At 50.1% G+C, this 13,457-nt stretch overlaps 1 protein-coding gene across 1 annotated transcript in view; it reads right to left on the reverse strand.

Annotated features, from left to right (window-relative positions):
* The window catches only part of NPAS1 (neuronal PAS domain protein 1), a 103,177-nt gene that overhangs the window by 56,432 nt on the left and 33,288 nt on the right, over positions 1-13,457 (reverse strand). The window lies entirely within an intron of this gene.

A 13,457-nucleotide genomic window follows, 5' to 3' on the forward strand; every position in this document is an offset into this window, starting at 1 on the left:
AAAAACCCAAAACTTTCCCCCTTTTTTGGAATATTTTTCAACATGAATCATTTGGCGAAACCAACCTGAATTCACGAAACATTTTGGTGTCACCAAATCTGGGTGTTTCACTAAAAGAATTCAACCAGCTCTAAGGGCTTTGGGGTATGACACTATTGAGTGTAAAAACTTTCCTGGTGTCCTTTGATCTCTTCTGCTTTGACAGAGGAGTACGGCAATGCGCACTACAGAAACGTTAGTGGGCCGTAACAGGGGCCAGGCAGACATTTATGGGCACTAATTCTTTATCTAGACAAACCCAAAGGCTGACCTGCATAACCCATGCCAGAGAGCCCCTCCCCCCACCCAGGTATTCCTGCATCCAGCCCATATCCCGTGGTTGAGCTAGAGCACAGCTCTGGAAAATAAAGAGATACTCAGAGTGAGGTAGATTTTCTCTAAGGGGCGGTTCTCAGATTCCCTCTTTGAGCTTGTCCTCCCGTGACACCGAATTTAGGGTCTGGGCTTTAAAGTTTGTTTGCTTTGTTGGTTTCACCTCCCAACAAAATCTCTAGGAAGCCAGAAAAGCACACACATACCTACATGTGTACGCCCAGCACGGTCTCTCCTGAGCTGAGATTTCTCTTTAAAAGGCATCTCACTTCCTTCCTCCCCCCTTCACAAAAAGAATCTTTCCTTTTCAAGCGAGCGCTGCTGAATAATTGAGCAGGATACTCTACTCGGCATGAAAGAGGCAGGGCTCAGTTCACACCGCTCGTTCCAACAAGCTCCCCCAGCCCTCTAGTCCCCTCCAGGCATACCCAGCCACCTCCCCCCCCGACTCTTCTTTGAAGTGGGAAGCAGAAATCTCTGGATCTTGGGCACGGGATCCCAGTTCCAGTGACTCAGAGCCTGCAGCTTTATCATAACAATGCAAGCCTCTGATGGTCCCTTAACAGACTGGTGGTCCAGTGAAACAGGCAGACAGAAAGACATAAGAACATAAGAATGGCCAGATTAAGTCAGACCAATGGTCCATGTAGCCCAGTGTCCTGTCTTCTGACAGTGGCCAATGCCAGGTGCTTCAGAGAGAATGAGCAGAAAAGCGATCATCCCCTGATGCCCATACCCAGCTTCTGGCAAACAGAAGTTAGAGACACTTCAGAGCATGGTTTTGCATCTCTGCCCCTCCTGGCTAACAGCCATCGATGGACCTATCCTCCATGAATTTAGCTAGTTATTTTTTGAGCCCTGTTATAGTCTTGGCCTTCAAAACAACCTCTGGCAAAGAGTTCCACAGGTTGACTGCGTGTTGCTTGAAGAAATACTTCCTTTTGTTCGTTTTAACCCTGCAGCCAATTAATTACGTTTGGAGACCCCTAGTTATTGCGCTCTGAGAAGGAGTAAATAACACTTCTTTATTTACTTTCTCTACATCCGTCATGATTTTATAGACCTCTATCATATCCCCTCTAGTCACCTCTTTTCCAAACTGAAAACTCCCAGTCTTATTAATCTCTCCTCTTATGGAAGCTATTCCATCCCCCTAATAATTTTTGTTGCCTTTTCTGTACCTTTTCCAATTCCAATATATCTTTTTTATGATGGGGTGACCAGACCTGCACGCGGTATTCAAGATGTTGGCATACCATGGACTTATATAGAGGCAATTTGGTATTTTCTATCTTATTATCTATCCCTTTCCTACTGATTCCCAACATTGTTAGCTTTTTTTGATTGCTGCTGCACATTGAGTGGATGTTTTCAGAGAACTGTCCACAATGACTCCAAGATCTCATTCTTGAGTGGTAAAAGCTAATTGAGACCCCATCATTTTATATGTATAGTTGGGATTATGTTTTCCAATGTGCATTACTTTGCAGTTATCAACACTGAATTTCATCTGCCATTTTGTTGCCCAGTGACCCAGTTTTGATCCCTTTGTAACTCTTCACAGTCTGCTATGGACTTAACTATCTTGAGTAGTTTTACATCATCTACAAATTTTGCCACCTCACTGTTTACCCCTTTTTCCAGATCATTCATGAATATATTGAACAGTACTGGTCCCTTTTTCCAGATCATTCATGAATATATTGAACAGTACTGGTCCCAGGACACACCCCTGGAGGGCCCTACTATTTTCCTCTCTCCATTCTGAAAACTGACCAATTATTCCTGCCCTGTGTTTCCTATTTTTTAACCAGTTACTGATCCAGGAGAGGACCTTCCCTCTTACCCCATGGACTGTTATTTTGCTTAAGAGCCGTTGGTGAGGAACCTTGTCAAAGGCTTTCTGAACATCTAAGTACACTATATCCACTGGCTAACCCTTGTCCACATGCTTGTTGACTCCAAGAATTCTAGTAGATTAGCGAGGCATGATTTCCCTTTACAAAAACCATGTTGACTCTTCCTTAACAAATCGTGTTCATCTATGTGTCTGATAATTCTGTTCTTTACTATAATGTCAACCAATTTGCCTGGCACTGAATTTAGGCTTACCAGCCTGTAATTGCCAGGATCGCCTCTGGAGCCTTTTTTTAAAATTGGCGTCACATTAGCTATGCTCCAGTCATCTGGTACAGAAGCTGATTTAAATGATACGTTAAATACCACAGTTAGGAGTTCTGCAATTTCTCATTTGAGTTCCTTCAGAACTCTTGGGTTATACTATCTGGTCCTGGTGACTTATTACTGTTTAATTTATCAATTTGTTCCCAAACCTGCTCTAATGACACCTCAGTCTGGGACAGTTCCTCAGATTTGTCACCTAAAAAGAATGGCTCAGGTCTGGGAATCTCCCTCACATCCTCATCCGTGAAGACTGATGCACAGAATTCAATTCGGTGTATAGACCAAACCTTGCACACAGAAAATTAATCATACAGCAGGACAGCTCATCGACTCATCAACTCTCCTGATTTCAATCACGGTATTTGGTGGGAGGGTTTTTTGTTTCTCAGCCCCCAGCTGCAGGAGCCGGCGATTCCCCAAGAATCAAAGCTTCTGCTTAAAGAGCCAGGGTGGCTGGGGGCAAGTATTTTTGTTACATTCTGTGTCTGTCCACTGCCAAGCACAATGGGAGCCTGGTACATGACTACAGTGCCTAGGTGCTACTGTAATGCACCTAACAGCAATAAAATATGCAGTGCCTAGCACAATGGGGTCCCAGGCCTTGACTGGGGCTCCTATGTGTTACCATAATACACCTAACAGCAATAAAAACGTACAGCGCCTAACACAATGGGGTCCCTGTCCATGACTGCTGCATCTCAGTGCTACCATAACATGCCTAATAGCAATAAAAATATACAGCATCTGGCACAGAGGGGACAAGATCATGACTGGGCTACTGTAATACAAATGTATAATAATAATGCCATATCTACCTCCTACACATTAACCAACTAATAATGGCTTGGAAGGAATAGCTGGGGGGAGAGAGAGAGAGTGTGTGTGTGTGTGTGTGTGTGTGTGTACATACATCAGTTCATGTTGCTATGAAGCTATGGCCAAATGCACTCCTTGATCACTTTCCTTGTACGCTGTATCCCATCCCTCCCCTAGCTCCTGTCTGTCTGTCTAGAAAGAAAGCCCTTCTGTGCAAAATCTCTCCTAGGGATCAGTACAGCTCCTGGGCACCCTTCTAAATACTGAGGCCCCTAAACACAGATGATAACCCTGAGCTCTTATATCGTGCTTCTCACCAGCAGATCTCAAAGCACTTTAGAAAGGCAGCCAGTATCATTATCCTCATTTTGTAGACAGGGAAACTGAGGCACGGGGCAGTGACGTGACTTGCCTAAGGCCAGCAGCTCAGTGGCAGAGCCAGAACTAAACCTCAGGTCTCACAAACCTGAACTCTCCAGCTGGGGTATCACAGATTGGACCCGGCTTGGGCAGCAGATAAAACCAGTCACTTCTCCTTCAAAGCAGAGTTCAGTGCTTGTAAAATGCAGCCGGATCCACCAGTGCCGCTCCTGGGCACCCTCCACGTAAGTCCTACAGCTAGGAACAAAGGCCCCAGGAAAGCAGAGACTCTTAGATGGACCAGCAACGGTCATAACCTCCCAGTGCGATTCTGCAGCAAAATGCTGCTGCTTGGATGCCTGAAGGACCAGGGGAGCAGTCAGGCAGCACAAGGAGGTGATTCCCCTCGGTCTAGGGTACGACCGACTGATGCTGGAATCCAGTTCTGGTGTCCATGTTTTTAAAAGGAAGTGGAAAAATGCAGAGACTGACAGAGCTCAAATCAAAAGGCAGATCCCAAGGCGACCTGATTCCAGGGTATCAGTACCTTCGCGGGAGAATAACCCCGGGGACTACTGGGCTCTGCAATCTAGCAGAGAAAGGCAGAGCAAGAACCAGTGGCTGGAAGCTAAAGCCAGACAAACTCGGGCAAGAAAAAGGACACACGATTTAAACAGGGAGGGCAATTATCCATCAGAACGAATGCCTCGGGGGAGTGGTGGCTCGCCGTCTCTTGATGGCTCCAGATCCAGACGGGCTGCCTTTCTGGAAGATGCTTTAGTTCGACATCAGTGACGGGGCTCACTGCAAAGGTAACCGGGTGAAGCTCTTTTGTAGCTCATGTTATACGGGAGATCAGAAGATCGAATGGTCCCTTCTAGCCTTAAAATGGATGTATCCACAGAACGGAGCCAGCATATAAGGCTGCAGCATGGAAAGCTCCCTCCAGCGTCCACTGAATTCACGGGCATTTGGATGCGGTGCAGTGGGCCGCAGGGGCGAGAATGCAGGCCCAGCTCTGCCACCCTTTCAGTACTGGGAGTCTGTCCGGACTAAGGACCTGCAGCTAGTCTGTCGACCGGCCGCTTTATCCCCGGCCATCTAATGAGCGCAGCGAGGCCCCATTTCAGCCACCTGGCTGGCCCAGCAGACTGCCTGGTTGAGGGGACTAGCAGCGCTGCCCTTGAGATCAGCAGCACCTGCAGGGCAGTGGTTGCGATGGCTCCAGCACTGCTTGTTCCCAGCCCTGACGGTCACGGCTCACTCCAGGTGACCCGCTTCTGACCCTCGGCTCCAATTCCTGATCTCGGCTCTGACCCTTGACTGGCACCAGGCCGATGACCCCTGGGCTCCCGCTCCCAGTTCCTGACTCCAGTTGCAACCCTGGCTCTGACGCCCGGCTACTCCTGCTCCAACCACTAGGCATGACCACCCACACCCCGGTCCCTAACAGTTTCACTGCCGAAGCTACCAGACAAGGGGGCCAGTTAATGCCAACAGTGGTGGCAGATTGTACTGCCCTGCTGAGACGCCCCCTCAAATTCATTTCACGCAGGCCATCAAAATGGCCAGAGCTCTCAGCGACAGACCCACCCTGCTGCTAACTAACTGGGCACTTCACCATCTCGCTGCCGATCTCCTGAGCCAGCCAGCCCCCTATTCAGGGTGCAGCTGTTAGCTGAGAAAGAGCTGGTGTCTGCTAAACAATGCAAGATATTTTTATCCATTGAATGCTTCGATCCACTGCAGCCAGCCTTGCATTCAGAGCACGAGGTTCACGCCTCACGGCTCCGTATGCAAGAGGACCAGAAAATCTGCCTCACGCAAACCTGAGAAGGCGACCTGATGGCGGGCTGCAAGCACCTGCATCCAGAGAGGATTTCTGACAAGGGAGGGCGCTAAGATTGAGTGGACAAAGGCAGAACAAAAGCTGACGGCTGGGGGCTGAACGCAGACTAGAAACAGAGGTGCAAACGGGGACGGGGAGTAACCAGTGGAACAAATGCCCCAGGCTCAGGGTGGATGCTCCCTCGTTCGGTGTCTTTCCATCGAGATCAGGTATCTCTTTGTAACGAGATCGAGCTAGCGCGACCACAAATCTGGGCCGAATGCAGGTATCGCTAGGTGGATTCTCTGGCCTGGGTTCTGCAGGTCAGACTAGATGATCTAAATGATCCCTTCTGCCTTAGACTTTTTGGGGCTGATTATCATATGCAGGGTGGGGGCAAGGGTCATTTAAGGCCACTTTAAGGCCCCAACAACACTGCCAGAAAGTCAAAAGGGGCCTTTGAATCAGGCCTATGGAGTGATGCATTGTACCATCACGCCTCGGAATGCGTTAGAAACCTCTCCTGCATTACCAAGGCATCATCCGGCTCTCTTCACCCTCCCTTCCCTTCCTCAGGGACTGGCCCACCCAAATGAACCTCCTGTGGGCAAGTTTAGATTGCTAGCCAGGCTGGGGAGCTGTGACGCCTTCTCTGCTCAAAGCTGGGGGAGTGGAGGCAGGGGGGATCTGGCTGAACCCCTGGGATTCACGGCAAGCCAACCTCGGGGATTTGATTCCATAATCTCTTCCGTCGCTATTTGTCCAGCTCTGTTCAAAGCGTCGAGGTCACTGGATGCACAGGCAATTTTTCTGCCCCACCCACTTCCATTCACCAAGTTCATGAGCCCTTCGTAGGTCTCCTGGGCGCAACCCCCTTTCCCAGGGTTGAAGATCCAGTTATCACCCCTCCCCCCACACGTGCGCACGCACACACACGCACACACACACACACACACACACACGCACGGGGCACGGATTGACTTTCTGTAGTGTGACACCAGCGCTCGGGAGCCGCTGTCGCCAGCTCGCCCCAGTGCCCACACGCTGCCAACCGTCTCATCTCACGCACACCCATCGCACTGTGAAGCTGTTCTCACAGCCTAACTGGCGCGTTCTTAGCCGGGAAACAGCCCAGGGGAAACGCATGCTGCTGCAGGGAGCAGTGGGTGACCCAGCAGGAGGTGGCTCTATCCTCTAAGGGATTGCTGAGCCGTGCCCCAATGGGCGTTGAACTGCACGGAGCAGTGCAAGGGACATAGTAGAAGTCACTTTCCTTTCCAAGCCAGGGCGGGCTCCAATGCCCCCGTGCGACACTAGGGGGTGCTGCGCTGCCAGGAGCGGGTTGAGGGCTCTGTAGGGGGCGTTTTCCCCTCTCAGCCAGTGCTGACCCCAATGCCCCAGTGTGGGTCTGTGCAGCCCACAGTCCATTTGCAAGAGCCCCCGGATCATGGCCAAAGTGCAGTTCTGCTCTCCCACGCTGTCCTCCCTGGCAATGGTCATGTTCATTTCCTGCCCTAAGCGGCCCTCTGCCCAGCTGTTAAAAACTGCCCCTTGGCTTGCACACTCCACCCAGAGGCAGAGAGGTCTCCAAGGGGAAGCCCTGGTGAATCTGTGCCCGGCTCTGCACAGGAATCCCACCGTACAAACCCCGCCCGGCCAAAGGGCCCATAGAGTCCATCCCTGCCATTCGGCTCTGGCTAATTCTCCCCTCGCTCCAGCTGAAAAGAAGCATCACAGATGTGCAGCCCGTAAGATAAACCGCTGCGATCGAAGTCAGACCACTGACTGGTGGGATTGAAATCAGACCACAAGCCTGGGCACACACAGACTTGATCTCTCCCTGCTTTTCTGGAAGCTGGGTCCCCAGTCCTCTGCTTCCACCATTAGACCACACTTCTCTCCCAGAGCCAGGGATAGAACCCAGGAGTCCTGACACCTAACACCCCCGGCCCCCAGCTCTAACTAATAGACCACATTTTCTCACAGCTGGGTATCAAGGCACCTTGGTCCTTTCTATTCTCTGCCTCTGGCACATAATAGTACCGTCTCCGGTGGGCTGGAAGAGTTGGATCTAATTTCAGTTGTTGGGTTTAGTGTGAGTGTGCTGGCTGTGATATACGGGAGATCAGACCAGATGACCTGGTGGTCTCTTCTGGCCTTAAACTCTCTGACTCTTATAGAACCCGGGGTCCTGAATCCTAAACACCACGCTCCTCCCAAAACTAGGACTAGAACCCAGGAGTCCTGACTCCCAGCCTCCCCTTGCTTAGCTACTGTCATCCTTCCCAGAAATGGGAATAGGACCCAGGAGTCCTACTCGCCATAGTCCTCCAGTTGGTAACTGGCTGCAGAATGCCCGTCTGTGATAGCAAAGGAAGACTTGGTCTAGAAAGCCCTCGAGGACCTTTCTGGGACATGCAGTGTGTCTTTCCGAAGGAAGGAAGGAAGCAGGTGTTCTGAGAACACTGATCTTAGCCAGCCAGGTTGTGGTGACCCACGGGATAAGGAACAATATTTACCAGGCTGCGGGTAAGTGACAAAAGCTTCGTTGTTGCCACAGCCCAGATTGGACAGGGGACAGTGAGACAAAGAAGGTTTCAACAGGTATCCGGGAAAGAGGAGGCTGGGAAACTGGGTGGCTCGGAGAACAAAGAGCCGTTCACCTCTAGGAGACCAGTTCCACTCCACCTCCCACTGACAGCAACTCACTCCGTGAGTCTGTAGCAGAGGTAGGACTAGAACCCAGGAGTCCTGACTCCTAGGCTGCTGCTCTAACTGCTAGACAACACTTCCCTCCCAGAGCTGGGGACAGAACCCAGGAGTCCTGAATCCCACCCACTGCACTAACCCACTAGAACTCACTTCCCCGACCAATGCTGGAAATAGAACCCAGGAGTCCTGAATTCCTGTCCCCCAAGCTCTGCTCCAACCATTAGTCCACTCTACCACCCTAGGGCCAGGAATATAACTCAGGACTCCTAAGTTTCAGGCTCTGTCTCTAGCCACTTGACCCCCTCTTCCCTCAGAGAGCTGGGGACAGACCCCCAAGACAGCAGATGAAGAACTGTAAAAAATCCAAAACAAGCCAACAGCCAACATGAGTGAGACACAGAAAGGCACTGGGTGTTTCTACAGAGAGTAGGGTGACCATATGTCCTGATTTTATAGGGACAGTCCAGATATTCAGAGCTTTTTTTTTTTTTTTTTTTAATATAGGTGCCTATTACCCCCACCCCAGTCCCGATTTTTCATACTTGCTATCTGGTCACCCTAACAGAGAGCAACAGTATTCAGAGCTATGACAGTTCATGTTAACAACAATCTTGGAAGGGCTATTAAACATCCTGCATCAGGACTTAAACCAATCTGTTAGAGATTAGGAGGAGACCTAATGTAAATCATAAATCACAAAGCCAGACGGGATCACTGCGATCATATAGTCTCTGATGATAGGCCAGAAAACTACCCTGTATTAATTCTTGTTTGAACTAGACAAGATCTTTTTAACACACGTCCCATCTTGAATTAAACATTGCCATGACTCTTGGTAAGGTGTACATTTTTAGCAGTGAGAGTAATTAACCCTTCGAACAATTTACCAAGGGTGGTGGTGGATTCTCCATCCCTGGCAACGTTTAATTCAAGATGGGACGTGTGTTAAAAAGATCTTGTCTAGTTCAAACAAGAATGAATTCAGGGCAGTTCTCTGGTCTATCCTCATGGACTAGATGGGATCATAGATGGGACGTTTTTCTTAGCAACCTGCTCTATGGATTATGTGGGGGCAGTTCGCTGGATGGTGCTATACAGCGGGTCAGACCAGATGATCACAATGGTTCGGTCTGGCCTTGGAATCTATGCATCTAGGAATGTGGGGGGCAGCGTATCCAAAATCTGCAGCTGTGGGGTTCATACCCCTTCCTCTGAAGCGACCGGTGCAGGCCACTGTTGGAGATGGGACACCAGGCTAGATGGGCCTCATCTCCGATCCAGCCTGGCGATAAACGTGTTCCTAACTCAGCACAGCCAAAAGGCACTGCAGCTCACAGGGAGACGAGCAAATGGGTAAACTGCCTTAAAATCCTGCTCCCAAACTCTTGGCAGACCTGCAGCAATGAGAGCGGAAGGAGACGGAGTAGTCAGTTGTCTTAGCCCTAGGAGGCACCCACGGGCAGTTCTCACTGAAGCCACTCCCTGTGCCACGCCTCCAAACATCAACGTCCACTAGCGGCCTGCCACCCCCCTCCACAAGCGCTTGGAAACAGAGCTGGGCCAAGAACTGATTTTTGGCACCAATTAAACAAACAAAAAAACCTCCCTGTGGGATCAAAAATGAAAATTTTCAGCAAACGGAAAAGTAAAAAAACAAAATAATTTCGTTTCGGGTCGAAGGAAACGTTTCCACTGGTTTCATAAACAGTTTCCATTGTCTAATAAAGACCATTTCTTTGACAAAACCAAAAGAAGTTTTGACTTTTTGGCTGCTTGTTTAGGGTTTCTTTCAGCTGAAACAATTGGGTGGAACTGACAAGAATTCACACAACGTTCCGGTTTCACCGAATCCGCCTTTTTGGCTGAAAAAAATTTTGGTTGACATTCCCCCTCCCCACCCCCGCACCCCCAGATCTACTCAGAATACATCCGGAGGACTGCTGTCTGTGGAGGTAAGGTGCTGTGAGGTGGCAGGAATGTGTGTATCATAGAATCAAAGCATCCTAGCCGAATGCTTGTTCCGCAGCCTCTATTCTATATAGATTGGGGGTGGGGGAGCAGATTCTCCGGCACTCTGCAGCCCTAGAAGAGGAAGGGAGGCAGCACCTCTAACCTTTAGCCCCCTGCATTCAATCCTCTGGTGCCCTGCATTGGGAGGGTCCCTCTGGATCTGGAACCTTGCACCGTTCTTTGCACCACTGCAGTGCACTACTAAATCAGAATGGCCCCAATGTGCACTTACATTGCCCTGGTGCAGATGATGCAAGGTGCAAAATGAACCAGGCCCAGGGGCTTTGCATCTTGTGCTTCTAGCACAGGCTCTTCCTCCCCGCGCGCCCACTTGGACGACGCAGACATGAGTCTTGCTTCGGAGATGCTGGGGGCAGGGAGGGGGGAATGTCTTGCGTCAAGCCGCGGGGACAATCTGGGTCAATTAGATTGAGAGGCTGGTAATGGGGCCTGGATCTGGGCCAGGTCTCCGCAATTCATCTTTACAAGGCAACCCGCATGGGTTTTTTAAAGTAACGTGTCCGCCTGGGAGGGAAAAGAAAACACGATCCAATCCTCCTACAAGCTCAGAGCAGAAGATACCTCTGGCCAGCCCCCCCTTCCCCAGCAGCTGCGCAGCCGTTAACCCTCAATGAGACATCAGCACCAGCACGGGATATGGCTCTCTTGGGCCGCCCAGCCTACCTGGGTCAGCACAGCTCGTTGGTCGATCCAGCTCGGAGCCTCTCCCCTGAGGCTGCCAACAAGGCGTTTGAGGTGATCAGTGCCAAGTGGGGTGGCGACCTTGCCATGAAATGCATGTTCCCCTGAAAGGCTCTGCGTGATCCCCACACACACACTTATCTGTCCTTGGATCCTGCCACGTCCCCCTCCCTGCCACCAGCTCCTTCACTCTATCAGGGATGCAGCTTCATCCGACTCAAGGAAGAATTCTCCCAAGCCAGGCTGTGCAGCCACTATTCTGCCTTCCTCCAGATGCCTCCTGCTGAACCACATCTCCTCCGATGCCTGTGGCCATCTAGCCTGGCCATTAAGCAAAGGGAACGAGGTGACTCGTTCCCCAGGGAGGTTGGACTCTGTTGCTTGTGAGGCCTCGGCTTTTCCTCTTGCTCCAACTCTCCCCCACTGCTGGCTGGGCCTAAAGCTGGCTTCCCGCAGAACCCAGACCAGAGAATCTCGCTCAGCCCTTCCTGCATCCAGCCCCTGTCTGGTGGCTGAACTAGAACGTGGTTTTTAGAAAGAGGCATCCAATCTGGACTCCAAGGGACGGAGATTCCACCCGTCCCTGGGTCAGTTGGTTGCAATGGTTAATTACCCCTCGCTGTTAAAAATTTGCATCTTATTTCCAGCCTGAATGTGTCTCATTTCAGTTTCTACCCACCGGATCTCAGTCAGCCTCTTAAATCTGGTGGGTTAGAATGAGCAATGAGACAGAGGCATTTATCTCTTCCCCCGACAAACACACCCTTTTCCCACCTTCAAGACAAGTCCATTAAAGCTACTCAGTTTCACTTTGTCTCTAGTCTGTTTCACTTCCTGGTTATCCCAGGGGGCTGTCCAGCACAGCAGGGAACAGAACCATTGCGAGACTGTATCAGACCAGTCTAGCCCAGTATCCCATCTCGGACATGGCCAGTACCATCTGCTTTAAAGCAAGTCACAAAAACCGCTGTAGTGATGGGGTAACCTGCCTCCACGGAAACTACCTTCCTGACCCTCAACACTTAGCAGGTGGCTCCCTGGAACATGAGGATTTATATCCCTTCCAAAGCTCTTGGGACCCCCATTCTTCACGGCCCTGCTCCCGGGGTGGTCATTCACAGCAGTGCAAAGCAGCAGCCATTCACACCCACTTTTGCACTTGTGGAAACCACCATGCAAAGTGCAGAGCAACAATGAATTATGCCCTGGGATTATTTTCCCCCTTTGACTCTTGGCATTTACCTCAGAATCTTCTGATTACCCATTGAAATCCTTTTCCGATTCCTGCGGTGCTTGTAGCTTCCCTTGTGGCCATGAGTTCCACAGATGCAAATTTGGGCTTGAAATTAGTTAATATTAAATACTATCGAGCTTTTTTCATCTGTTGATCTCAAAGTGCTTTACAGAGGAGGGTGGTTTCATTCTCCCTATTTTACAGCTGGGGAAACTGAGGCACAGAGCGGGGCAGTGACTTGCTTAGGGATACCCAGCAGGCCAATGGCAGAACTGGGAACAAAACTGAAGTGTCCTGAGTCTGTGCTCTATCCAGTAGACCACACTTCTTCCCACCTTTAAGGTTCATGGCCAAATGTCGTGTTAAGAGGAAGGATGGTCCAGAAAGAAAGGCTGCCTATAGCACCTGGGATTCCCAGGTGGTTTCCCAGCCAAGTACTAGCCAGGCCCAGGGCAGTTTAGCTTCTAAGATGAGATGAGATCATGTACATTCAGTCTGGTACAACTATGAAGGATTGTCCAGTCTTTAAGGTACTACTCTAGGATTTGAGAGACATGAGTTCAATCCCCTGCTCCACCACAGATTTCCTGTGTGATCTTGGGTAAGTCAGTTAGCCGCTCTGTGCCTCAGTTTCCCCATCCGTACAATGGGGATAATAGCTCTGCCCTGCACCACAGAGGTGTTGTGACGTTAAATACATTAAAGAGTGAGAGGTGCTGAGATACTGTGGGGAGGTGATGCGGGCTATTTCAGAGACAGACACAATCTCTGTTCCACCACCTCCCCAGCCACTTTCAATATATAAATTGTTCAGTCTCTTCTGCTAAACAGTACAATGCAGATCTCTGCACATCAGGACACTAATAGTGCTTTACAAGCATCTGCAAGCAACTTCAAGGCTGCACTAGAACTCAGATCTTCCCGCTTCACAAGCCCAGCCCCTGCCACTTGAGCTAAAGGAGAATCGCCATTAGCTGTTAGCAGTATAGGGGTCTATGACACAGAGTTGAGAAGTTCTGATTCCATCCAGCAGAGGGCATGTGCACAGGTACACACAAGAGCCAGTCATGTTTTACCCAGGGGTTAATGGTTTCCAAAGTGACTATTCACTTTGGGGGCCTGAAACCCCTTACCCAGAAGAGACTGGTTGTCAGAGATCAGCACGTTCTGAAAACCAGACCTCCTTTTAAAAGCGTCTCATGTTGGGCACCCAAAATCTCTAGCCATTTCTGAAAATCT

The sequence above is a fragment of the Emydura macquarii genome, unplaced genomic scaffold (assembly GCF_026122565.2).
Source record: "Emydura macquarii macquarii isolate MOO-44397 ecotype Brisbane River unplaced genomic scaffold, CSIRO-AGI_Emac_v2 contig_1790, whole genome shotgun sequence".
NCBI classification, from domain to species: domain Eukaryota; kingdom Metazoa; phylum Chordata; order Testudines; family Chelidae; genus Emydura; species Emydura macquarii.